Raw genomic sequence first — 13041 nt, 5'->3', positions numbered from 1 at the left:
TCCCCTTCTCCTCCCATTGTCTCCAACATTGGTGTGGCCCAGGATCTAAGACCACTGTGTGTGACCCCACGTGAGCCCCTTTGGAGAAGCAGAGCCAGAAATTCATTCAGCAAGAGAGCTGACCAAAATTGGAATTCCTCCCCTACAGAACTCTAACAAACACATTTTCACGCTGCTTCAGGCCAACTTCTGTCATATATCCATGGCCACAGCTACAGGCCCAGCCAAGGCACTACTCCAAACCCGTCCACACTGCTTACCAAAGGCTGTCAAATGAGAAAACAACAATCGATGGCTTTACAAGTTTTTGCTGAAAGCCCTGTCCATAATGATATTTATTCTCTAAACCCTAGAGCACAAATAAAACCTATCAGATATAACTTGACCTTTAATCATATTCTATCTAGTAGATAAAACAGCACAATAGCTGGCATTGGAGTCAGAACTGGACCTGAATTTTATTTATATCAATGTGTGTGTGGCCTTGAATGAGTTTCTCAAACTTTGTATCTCTGGTCAACAAGCACATTATAAGGGAAGGTACACATTTAGTGAAATACTGTATATTAAGAATTTAGCTGAATGTCCAGCATATGGTAGAAACTTAAACATTATTAACTATCATCATTACTATTAATATTGGTTCCTGTTTCCCCCACTTAGATTATGAATGCTTAGAAGTCAGGGTCATGTTAAACAGTTTTTTTAATGACCATCACAGCATCAGAAATAGCACTACTGTGCTGCCAAATGGGAACATAAAATCAAGTATGTCTACATGTTGGAGGTAATTTTTAAAGGTCACACTCCACCTGGAAGTGGCAATATTGGTCTCATGGCCAGTCCTTTATTTCTGCTTTCAGTCCATTCCTCCTGCTTCCCCGGGACATTGATCCTTCAGTGTTCTACCCTATCCCTCTCAACTACTGAAACTCGGTCTCTGCAAGCCCCTCCCCTTCCATTTAGAATGGACTCATCTCTCCTCTGTATCAAAAGTGTCATCTCATAGTCCTTTTTCCCAGGGCACCGTTCCATTTCCCTCTTTACTTGTGTCCTCGTATATAATGGAAGATTGTTCCACAGGTATTGCTATCATATTTGCCCCATTCAATCACTTTTTAATTCTGTTACATAAAAGTTGCCCTACCCCCATACTGAAAATACTTGTTCATCTTTTACAAGTAACCTCTGACTTACCCAATTCAAAATCTTCTTTCCAATCCTCTTTCTCTATGAACTCAATGTGTGATACTGTTGACTTTTATTTCTGTCTTTTGATTTTCCTCTTGTTTTGTTTCTACGCCAAAGTATTCTCTATATCCTTCTTGAGTTTCATGAACTATTTCTTCCAGGGTCACATACCTAATAAACGGTAAATAATTCTTTCCTCAGGAAACCTGTTTTCTCTAAACATTTGTCTAATTCTACAGTTTATTTTACATCAATGCAGATAATTCTATTATAAAATCAGTGTTTCACTCCTTACTTGTGGTTGTAATTGCAGTTATCAGTATTCTGGCATATTGTGCTAACTTGGTACCAAAATATTTATAGTTTGGTTGTTTTTATGCCATTATTTTTGCATTTTAAAAATCTGAGTTATTTATGCTTTAAAATATGCTCATAGAGCTATATGCTGCATTACATTTTGAATTAAAGAGGAACTGATTTTAAAAGCATCCTGCCATCACTGATTTTGCTTAAAACTGGTTTAAGCTATTTCATTATTTTTATTCGAGTTTCTCAGGTTATTTGTAAAGTTTGACATCTTATGTATTTTGGTCACTTCATTTTTACCCACAATCAGGACACAACCAGTCTATATCCAGAGGTCCCTCATGAACTTCTCTTAAAATGGGTAGATATGAAGTTATACCAAAGTAGAAGGTAGAGGGAGAAAATAGAGGAAAAAAGGAAGCCCAATTCTTCTCCTGGATTCTGATCATGTTATGTGCCCAGTACAAGAATCTCTCCATTCCATAAAACCTTGGCCACTTGCAATATTAAAGACATTCATTTCACAATTGGATTTTAATGATATCCCCCAAATAAAAGTAAGTGAAAAGTAAGTGCAATGTCCCCTCTAGTCCCGTCCTCAAGTTCTGGGCACAGAGCAGCTACTTCTGCTGTAATATGAGGACATGTCTGCAGCCCCACACCGCTCTTCTTTCCCCTCCATAGTGATGTCCATTCTTGAAGGGCTTCTCTAGTCCTCTCTTACATTCATTTATTTTAAACAGGATATTCTTTCCCAATCAAGCTACCTACTATGAGTCAGACTAGAAGGAACAAGACCTTAGCCTTGGGTCTGGTCCCTAGACCTCTTTCTGCAGGATCAGAGAACAAGTGTTGAAGATACCTGCCTTGTGAAAGTAAGTTTCACAAGCTTACTGTAGACCCACTGCATTATCCACTGTTGAAGTGTGTGCAATTCCTTTCTCAGTTTTAGCTCTTGTTCTCGAATGGCTCCCTGAGCTTTGCGGTGAAGACTTGTTACTTATTTTGGTGTTCTGAGGTCCATCAGGTGCTCTATTGATTTCTTATGTTTTCTTCTGTGCAGATGCTGGTATCATACAAGTAAGTAGCTGTCAGTGGTTGGGCCCCACCTGCTCAGCTTTCTGGGTTCATGAGTACACTTCATCATCTGGATTTTTGTAGATATTGGCTATAGATTTTGGGTTTTGTTATCCTAAGTTCTCTATATTTATGTGGAGATTTGAGGAGATTTAAAAACCATGCTTGGATAAGGCAATGGCACCCCACTCCAGTACTCTTGCCTGGAAAATCCCATGGATGGAGGAGACTGGTAGCCTGCAGTCCACAAGGTCGCTAAGAGTCAGACACAACTGAGCGACTTCACTTTCACTTTTCAGTTTCATGCATTGGAGAAGGAAATGGCAACCCACTCCAGTGTTCTTGCCTGGAGAATCCCAGGGACGGGGGATCCTGGTGGGCTGCCATCTATGGGGTCGCATAGAGTTGGACACAACTGAAGCGACTTAACAGCTGCAGCAGCAAAAACCGTGCTAATGCTGCCATCTTTTCTAAAATTCAAAAGGATTTTAAACCATATAAACATAGCACCTCTTAAAAATTTATGTTAAGCTACTTATAAACAAGATAAAGGAGTCTTCTATCCTTGAATATACACAAATTCTATCCTGTTACCTTATTTTCTTTTCTTCATAGTCTATCAGTGCCTAAAATTAGAATTTTTCTTCATCTTTTCTTTTCCTATTAATTTCATGATTATAGGAGATTTTTCTCAGAAGACATTTACTTAACTACACATGTAATATACTATCTTTTCAGTAGACTAACTGGTAGACACTACACCATCCAAGTAACCAAGTATTAGGACAACAGATATATCATATAGATCCTAGTATTGTATATCAAGGATACTGTATCATTTCTGTATTATTCCTCCCAAAACATGCTGAATTTAAATTAGACAACATTAAACAAATCCAAATAAAGGGGCATTCTATAAACGAACTGGCCAAAACTCCAAAAATGTTTAAGTGTCATGAAAGATAGAGAAACTGACCTAGATTAAAGGAAACTAAAACACCAGGATTAAAAGATTCAGTGTGTGATGAGGAAATAGACCAGAAAACAGAATATTTTAATTTTGTAATAATGGACACCAGTGAGACAAATGGAGAAATCTTAATCAGATCAGTAGATTATATAATAGCACTCTATCAATTGCAATGATTTGATTTTGATAATTGTGCTGTGGGGTGTGTAAGGAAAGGTTCATAATTTTAGGAAGTGCACACTGAAGTATTAAAAATAAATTGATGTTATGGCTGTAAATTACAGTTGTTATTCACAGAAGTTATGTTCTATAAAGTTTTCATAAACACTGAATTGGTAAATACTTAGCATTGCTCCTAGAGATATTAATGGGTTATGTTCCTACAAGCCTCTGATTACAACATTTCCATCAACTGGCCAGCATATGATCTGGTTTTAAGTCAGTTTCTGTTTAAAGATTATTTAATATATATAGTATACACTGGAGATATGGGTTCAATCCCTGGGTTGGGAAGAGCTCCTGGAGAAGAAAATGACAATCCATTCTGGTATTCTTGCCTGGAAAATCCCATAGACAGAGGAGCCTGGCAGGACAGTTCAATGTGTCCCAAAGAGTTGGACATGACTGAGCTGCTGAGCAAGCATGCACACACACATGTATATACTATGTATGTTATATAATATGTTATAAATATATTCTATATATAATGTAAGATATATATGGTATACTATATAACATATGTATGATACTATATAGTATATAACATATGTTAAACATATAATAATATCTAAATATTTTTATTGACCCATTAGCACTGAACAATGCCAACAGCACTATACCTCATGCCTGAATAAATTTTATCTAGCAAAAGTATTTTCTCCCTAAAACATAAATATTTATGTTTATGTTTTATAAACATAAACACACATATATATGCATTATCACTCTACCTCTTTATATGTTACTATACATTATACTTATATAGACATATTTTATTTATTTCAATAAATACTTGTATAAAATAAGTTCATATAAAGTATGTGTAATCTTGTGTATTAATATATCTATATATAGAGAGAAAGAGAGAGTGATGATCCACATGAGATAAATATTAACATTTTAGCACTCTGGTTGAAAGTATACAAGAGAATTCTTTATACTGACTTTCCAACTTTCCTATAATTCTGAAATGATTTGAAAATTAACCATTCTTTAATTGAAATTTTATTCCTCTTGCTTGTCCATATAACCCAAGCATCTAATAGAGGACTTGATGTATGCTCAATAAATACTTCTTTAAAGAAAAAGAATTTCAAGCAAGTCAGGATTAGGAAAGCTAGAAAGTTAGGAATACTCTCCATGAAGATGATGGGAGTACATGGGAATCAGTGATCTCTGTTCATGAGGACAAGTGTAGAGAAAGGCTGATTTAGCATTGTTGTTTTCATCATTGATTAGAAAAATGTTATATTCTCCGTCCTCTCATCTTCTCCTACAGAGATAAATTATGATTAGTACACTCTTTCTAGAGAATCCCATGGACAGAGGAGCCTGGCGGGCTGCAGTCCATAGGGTCACACAGAACTGAACACAGCTGAAGCGACTCAGCAGCAGCAGCAACAGATTAATTTTAGTAATGGTCATGTGTATCAATTATTGCTACTGACCTGAACTTCCTTGAAATTGCAACTTTTTCAATTATTTATTACATGTTGCGGCATCCACATGACCTTTGTTTGATCTCAGATACAACTTGTGATAACTCCAGGTCTGAGATGAACTTGGCTCAGGGTTTTACTTATTCAATGCATGTCATTTAGTATTCTGCCCATCTAAGCATCTTATTTTAGAATCAACCATATGGAATTTTGATGCCAAGGCTTATCTTAATTCTGAGGTATCTGATAGCATGGTAATTACTACAAAGCCATCAAGTACTAGCAAACAATTTGCATCTCCTTAGGGACTAATTCTCCTACAGGACAAATAGCAGTTGTCAAAGGACTAAGAATAATTTTGTTTACAAGCACAGATTTAGAAGCCACTAAACAAGTTTGAACATGCACTGGAGATGTGACTTTCACTCTTAAGTATCTGACTTTAAATCATTAAGTTTTAAATGCTCGTAATGAAAAACAACAGCATTTCAGCTCTTCTGATGAGCAGAAAGAAATTAGGCCTCTGTGATTCTTCTTGACCCATTAATGGGAATGCATTTTTAAGAACTCTTATTTGTTCTCACCAACTTGGTTATAAAAGCACTCAAGACTAGGAAGGGAACACTTTCTTCCTTGAATTAATTCATTTTAGTTCAAACAAATTCTGTAACCGTGAATCAATCACTTTTTTGTTCAAGACTCCATGCATACAGGCTTAAAAATATTCTTCTTGCTTTCAGAATACCTTGATTGTCACTGCCTCTGATGCAGCCTTAGTCTGAAGCAGCTATGTGTGCCCCTTTGAACTGCTAATATTTACTCAACTGCCTGGTTGCTCTTTCTCAAGTGAGATACTTTAGATTTTTTTAAAAATTCAATTTATTGCTTGAAAATCACAATTTATTCCATCCCAGACACCAACATTATTGTTCTGTTTGACTGTGTAGAAATAATTTTTGCTATAATAAACATTGTCCATTAATAAATTACCCTACTGGAAAGAGCATAAAAGATTTATCTCATCAGAGACTGTTATGTTGCTGAAGCTGCACACTCATTGTATAATTTCTTACCCTAGAATTGCTTTCAAAAATAAAATAAATTAGTATTTAAATTATGCATGGCAAACAATGTTTTGATGTTTCAAATTGTAGCGAGCCCTAATGTTCGTAAGGTTATTAAATACAAATTTTAAAGTTAGTCTAGGTACCTGCTAGTCATTGAGTTTTTTAATTGACCACTTTTTTTCTTTTGGCTTACAACATTAATTAAACACCCTCATGCTGAGAGGCTTTTGCCTCCCTCAGTGACTTTTCCTGGAATTGATGTGTTTTGACAGACAGGGGCTATATTGCAGTAGTTATAGAAGTAAAGTTGAATTAGCTATGTTCATATTCCCTGAAAATTTTCAATATCTATACACTATCTTAGCTTACATGATGGCTGTCAAAAAGACTGTTGCCTAAGACAAAGAATTGCCTTATCATTAGAGCTGATATCTTGCTAACTCATCTGTTTTATAAATAGCATCAAGCTATATCTAATGAAGTGAAAGTATCATATTTTAGAGCTCCAATGCTAGTAGCAAATGATCATGTAGAATAAGGGTTTGTAAACACAGTATCAAGCAGAGATGTGGTAGTTATTCAGATATGTGAATAATTTTAAGTATTAAGAATCTGCATGAGAGCAGTAATTTGCTAAAATAAATGATCATACTTTTTTGTTTTGTTAACACATTTTTGTAATAAGGCAAATATTTGTAATAAGATTAAGACTGGACTTTAACGAAACCTTCTTGGCAAGGTAGCAAGTTTATCTAGTTTCATGATTGCTGTGGTTATCAACTGCAGCAGAATCTCCATCAACTGTGAAAATATCTCCAAAAGAATGAATGTGTCATGACACTATCCATTCATTTACTGTATTAAGACTTAGTTAAGACAAATGCCAACATTTTTCCTCACTATCTCTAATTTGTCAGTGTGAAGAGAAATGTTTTTCTTCACTATGAATTAGGCTTCTGGAGCTTTATGGTACATAAAATTGTATGTATCCTTTTCCTTATCCTTTACTGTTTGATCCCAAATCTCCAGATATTGATTGCACTGCCTCATAAATCATTCTCCCTAAGATTTGGGCCCTGCTACTAAAATTGCTATTCGCCAAGTCATCACTTAATGGTAAGAACAAACTGATATAGTTTCAATTATCTGTAAAAACATCTTGAGCAAAACCACACGGGAATGTGCTAATTTGAATATTCATACTTGGTGTCTGATTTGAAAACTATTTGTTTATATATTTTTGTAGGTGGAAAGCATTCTCTCAAAGGTATTATTTTCAGATAATTACAAAATTCAAAGATTTTAAAGGAAAATAGAAAAGTGGTTAATTAAGTAGCTCCCATGGAAACCAGCAAAAAAGATTAACCGGAAGAGAGTAGGGTAGCTCAGATAGGACTGGATATACCAAGCTAAAGCTCCACTCTTGCCTTTGAACGAGTATATTTTTCTGCATACTTAGCTATATAACACATAGCTTGAATTTGCTTAAAATGATCTACTGTATCATTTAAAGGGATGTGGAAGTTGTTCAAGTGTAAAGTTTGTTTTTCCTGACATAGATATTAAAAATAGATAAAGAAAAAGTGATGGGATAGAAGGCTGTTTTCTAAAACATGGCAGTTATTTTGCTGGGAAGAAAATATGAGGTCAAAGAACACTGTGTCTACTCTCCTATTTAATAAACATAAGTCTTCTCTGAATGGCCGCCAGGGCAGTCTACTGAAATGTTGGCCAGTCTAAGTGTAGAGAAGTTCCCGTCCCGTGAATTATTTCTGCATCGCTTCAAAATATTGATCTTTCTGCAGTCTTTTTCTTTGAGTTCCAAAGTTGACAAGAAGAACTCATTCACATCATTTCTTGAGCATTGGTAGGATGCCGCAGAATGTAGTCAGTAGTTGTCTTTGGCACGTGAACGTCCAAGGTGACTCTAGATATAACAGCCCAAAGAGCCATGCAGTCTCTGGTATCCTTACTGAACCTTTCTCCATAGCCTTTTTTTTTTTTTTTTAAATGGAGAGATTTCCCTCTCCTCTACTTCCTTCCTTCTTTTATTCCTTTCCTTCCTCTCTTTCTTCCTCTTTGCTTTCTTCCTTCCTTCCTCTTGCTCGTATTGAAAATATGGGAATAAATTATGTTATTGCCTTTACAACTCTTTATAACAGAGGGGGAAAGGGTGACTACCAGCTAGTCTCTTCTTTCACTTGCATCCCAGGTGGGCACTGAGGGAGAGAAGGGCCTTACCTGGCTGGTGCCAGCTTTCCTGAGTGTGGGTGTGGCTCCTTGGTGTTGCACACCCACAGCTGTAAGATGTGACCCTGTGTGGAGCAGGCCTGGTTTCAAGATGAACCCAAGAGGGATGCAGAGGAGAATTTTCTTTCTGTTGAAGTTTTAAAGTCACATCTCCAGATGGCAAAGGGGAGAATTAGGCAGATGAGTAATAACAATAAATGTTTATGGCTGTGCTAATAAAGCTGCATTCTGTTGGTATGTATCAATACTTTATGCACCAGGAGAGTGGAGCTAAGATTCTAGGAATTCAAGAACCAAAATAGAACCTCTCTCACTTGCTGACTAGCATTTGAAGATAGAACTTTTAATTCTGCAGTTGAGGCTAAAAGGCATGACTGACAGATACTACTGGGAAGGAAAACATGTGGCTATTACAAATTATTCATGTCTGATCCTTTCTTAATGGCAAATTTTGAGATTACAAGAATAGTTGGTTTGGGGACAGGGATTCACAAAAAAGAAGGAAAGCCTAAAAAGTAAAGTCAGAGAGCTTGGTAGGTTGACGGAAATTCTCTTAGAAATTTAGCCTGTGAATAAATGAAGATTTTTAAAAATGAAATATATATGACTTTCCATGCAGTAAAGCATCATCACTCTAGTGTTTTAGTAGGACATGGTTAAGAGAGACATGATTTATGAGGAATAACCACCTATTAAAATAGTAATGGCAGTGGAATTGCCATTATTAAAATGTACTCTAAAGCCGCCAATTAAAAATGGTTACTGTGACTCTGATTCTAGAATCGACAGACAGAGAAGTGGAAGTAAATAATAGTTTAGAAACAGCCCTTAGTATATATAAAAATATACTACATGAGGAATGAGCTATTAAATATCCAAAGGAAATGATTAGCTTATACCTAGTCCTGAGATAGTTAATATATGAGAAATAATTTGAGGAAAACTCTTGTTACAAAACATAGGTGAAACATAACAAACATCCTCTCAAATGCATAGTCGAGTTCCCAAGTAGGTGAGGGAAATCTCTAGATGTCCAAAATAAAGCCAAAGCTAACAAAGGAAGGACGAGACAGGATTGATTGCAGATATTCTGCTTGAAATTTTCCTTCCTTTTTTTCCCCCTTAATTAGACTTCTTCTCAACCTTGAATCTTCAGTTTTAAGGAAACATTCCTCCTTTACTCTATTTACCTGTATCTTAGCTCTTAAAGTTTCATCGAAATGATCTTTTTATACATATTTGTCAGTCACTAGACAGTAAGCTCCTCAAGGATCCTACTTTTTAAAAATCCTTGCATTCCTAGAAGTTCACAGAAGATATGAATAGAGCAGGTGCACAAGACATGTTTGCCAAAGCACAGATAAGTTTCAAAATACAAGTAGAAATCTTAGAGCTGATAAATGTCTGTATCTGGTGTGCTTTAGTTGGACACTATTAGCCCCTCTATATTTATGGTTGGTGTTCTAAGCATTTTTTTTTTGGCTGCTTAATTTTTTCACTTATTTACTTTTTTCAGCTTTATTGATATATAATTGAATAGAGCACTGTATATGTTCAAGGTGTAAAGCATAATGATTTGACTTACATATTTTATGAAATGATTGTCATAATAAGTTTAACATTCATCATCATATATAGACAAAAAATATCTTTTCCTTGTGATGAGAACTCTTAAGATCTATTCTCTTAACTTTCAAATATATCATCAGCAGTGTTGAATTGTACATTATCTCCTGTACTTATTTACCTTAGAGCTGGAAGCTCTTACCTTTTCACCACCTTTATCCAATTCCCCCTTCTTGTCCTTCTGCCCTCAGGTAACTGCAAGTGATTTCTTTTTCTAGGAAATCTTTTCTTAGGTGGCTTTATAGCTCTGAAAAGTCTTTCTTTGATGGATCCAGTCTGCTTTCCTCAGCTTCTATCATGGGTCCCAGTCCTGCCTTCTGGAGCCATGGATGTGGTCTCTCTTCTATGGAATAATGCTTCTGTTAGGAAAAGTTCGTCCCCACTTGGTCTCCTCATAGCAGGTTCAATGTACTTCACTTGTCCATTTCTTCTTGACATCCTTTCTCACCTTTCCACACCCACGTCACCATCTCTGTTGGTCAGCATTGTATATAGGCTGCCATAACAGAAAGCATGACAAAAGTGGTGTACACAAAATAGCTGCTTGTTTTTCTGTCACATAGAAGACTAAAAAAGTGGCAGCCTCGGCGGTGCTGTCAGAGGCCCAGGCTTCCCTAGTCATCCTTAGCTCGTGGACTCTGTCCTCATGCTTGATGCTGTCACGTGATTACTTCATGGCTGCTCCACCTTCAGGACGGCATCTCCATTCCAAACCAGAAGAGAAGGGTCGGGGGAAGTAAAAGGAATGTGGCTGCGGGATGTGTGCTCTTAACAGGCCTTTCTCAGGAGGCTCATAGTCTCACAGAAGTCTGATTGACAGTAACTGTATCACATAGTTGCAAGGGATGCTGGGAAGAATAATAATTCAGCTGGGCACACTTTCTTCTTCTGACTGATAGTCTTGAGACAGGCATTAAACTAAATACTCATTCTGGAGAGATTTTTTTTTTTTCCCATACTTGTTTTTTAAATTTATAATTGCCTTTTTATTCCATCAATAGTTAAGTTAAAAAAAAAAGATAAGACTAAATAATTAGAGCTCTTCCTTCTTCTGGACCATGTGATCTGATTGCCTTCAGATGTGATGGTGATATGTCCCACTTTCTAGGACTCTGAATTTCAAATCACGTATCTTGTGGCTGCTCAAAGTATTCTTGGACTTGTCAGTCCATGTATCCTGATTTCTGTTCTAGAAAATGTAGTTGGTAGACCTCTGATTACATCCTTATTCTCTTGTGGGAGATGCTCTGATGGTTCTTCAGCTCTTTCTTATCAAGGGAGATATCAGATCTTCAAGGAGAATTATGGAGTCAGAGAACACCATGCTTGCCATTCTATTTAATGACAATGAGGAATTCCAGTAATGAGAGGGGTAAGCAATAGCACAGTCTGTAAGCTTGTATTTTTAGCCTGTGTACAAGAAGCTCACAACCTTAATTTTCACAGCAACATAAATATTATGACTATAATTAACCATGAATATTTGATGAAGTTGGAGAGCATTATCTACACTTGCTTAATATCACTGGGTGTCATTCTAAATTTTGGATGCTTTTTAAGTATGGAAATGTTCTCTGTGTGCTGCCAAATTTCTAAACAAATGCCTGGTGGAAAATTACACCTTAGCCAAAACAATAACCCAAGTAAATAGGTAATAATGGGTATGTATTTTGCACATTTAGCTCAACACACAGCATTAAAATGTCCCAGGACATTAAAGACTGATTTTTTATAAAGATGATTAAAATAAGCATAATAGCCATGCTTAACTGAGAGATTGATGCATTGTAGAGAAGTACAATTTTTTTTGCATGTGAAAAGGAGAGTTGTGCCTTGTTAAAATGCCAGGGATTCTTAAGTTGGTAAAGGGTGTTTAGTCACTCAGTTGTGTCCGACTCTTTGTGACCCCATGGACTATAGCCCAGCAGGCTCCTCTGATAATACAAATATTGACTCCTGTATATATTAAGAGTATGTTTTTTTCCTATACATATATGTGTGTTAGTTGCTCCATCATGTCCAACTCTGAAACTCCATGGACTGTAGCCAGTCAGGGTCCTCTGTCCTTGAAATTCCCCAGGCAAGAATACTGGAGTGGGTACCATTCCCTTCTCCAGGGGATCTTCCCAGGGATTGAACCCGGGTCTCCTGCATTGCAGGCAGATTCTTTACCATCTGAGCACCTGGGGCATCTTTGACAGGCACCAATTTGCAGGTGGCATTTGAGTGTTTAAAGGTGATCTAGGGATCCAAACTCTGGTAATCCACTATGTCTCTAAGGCAACTTACAGCCAAAAGGCCTTTTTCAGGGGGAAAAAAAATTGTGTTTACTAGATTTTTTTTCTAATTTTGCCTGTTTAAAAATTAGAAAAACATGTTCTTCAAAATGTGAATTTTCTTTATTTTACAGTAAAACTGTAAATTGCCATGAAGAGGATCTCTGATATCATGTATTTAAAATATTAAGGCAAATATAGCCAGGTGCACTATAGCAGGTTCTCTTAGTCCTCAGAGGCGATTTCCTTCATGGTATAAGTCGGTAATTTAGACTCTTAAGCCTGTGGGGTAGCACTTGGCACTTCTGGGGTCATCAGCACTGAAGACTGGCAGGCATTGGTAGACATGGCAGATTCATGATGGCTGTAGGTTCTTTGAGAGGAGGAGTCTAACAGCCTCCATCAGAATACATACTAACCTTTGACTTGCTTGACTGATACACATGGAGGAGGTGATACTACATTGGTTCTGAGGTTAGCATTTTCCAGAAAAAAAAAATAAGGAAAATAAAAAGGTTTTGTGATTTCAAATGCAATGTGGCTGAGTACTTTCTCAGCTATATCCTGTGTAGCCTGCATTCACTAAAACTCCCCAGTTTCCCTATTGTAACACATTATTG

This window comes from Bos grunniens, chromosome 12, assembly GCF_055505025.1.
Source record: "Bos grunniens cultivar Pamir isolate PY7600 chromosome 12, Bosgru_T2T1.0, whole genome shotgun sequence".
Classification (NCBI taxonomy): Eukaryota; Metazoa; Chordata; class Mammalia; order Artiodactyla; family Bovidae; genus Bos; species Bos grunniens.
The sequence above is the reverse complement of the archived record's forward strand: the minus strand, read 5'-3'. Positions refer to the sequence as shown.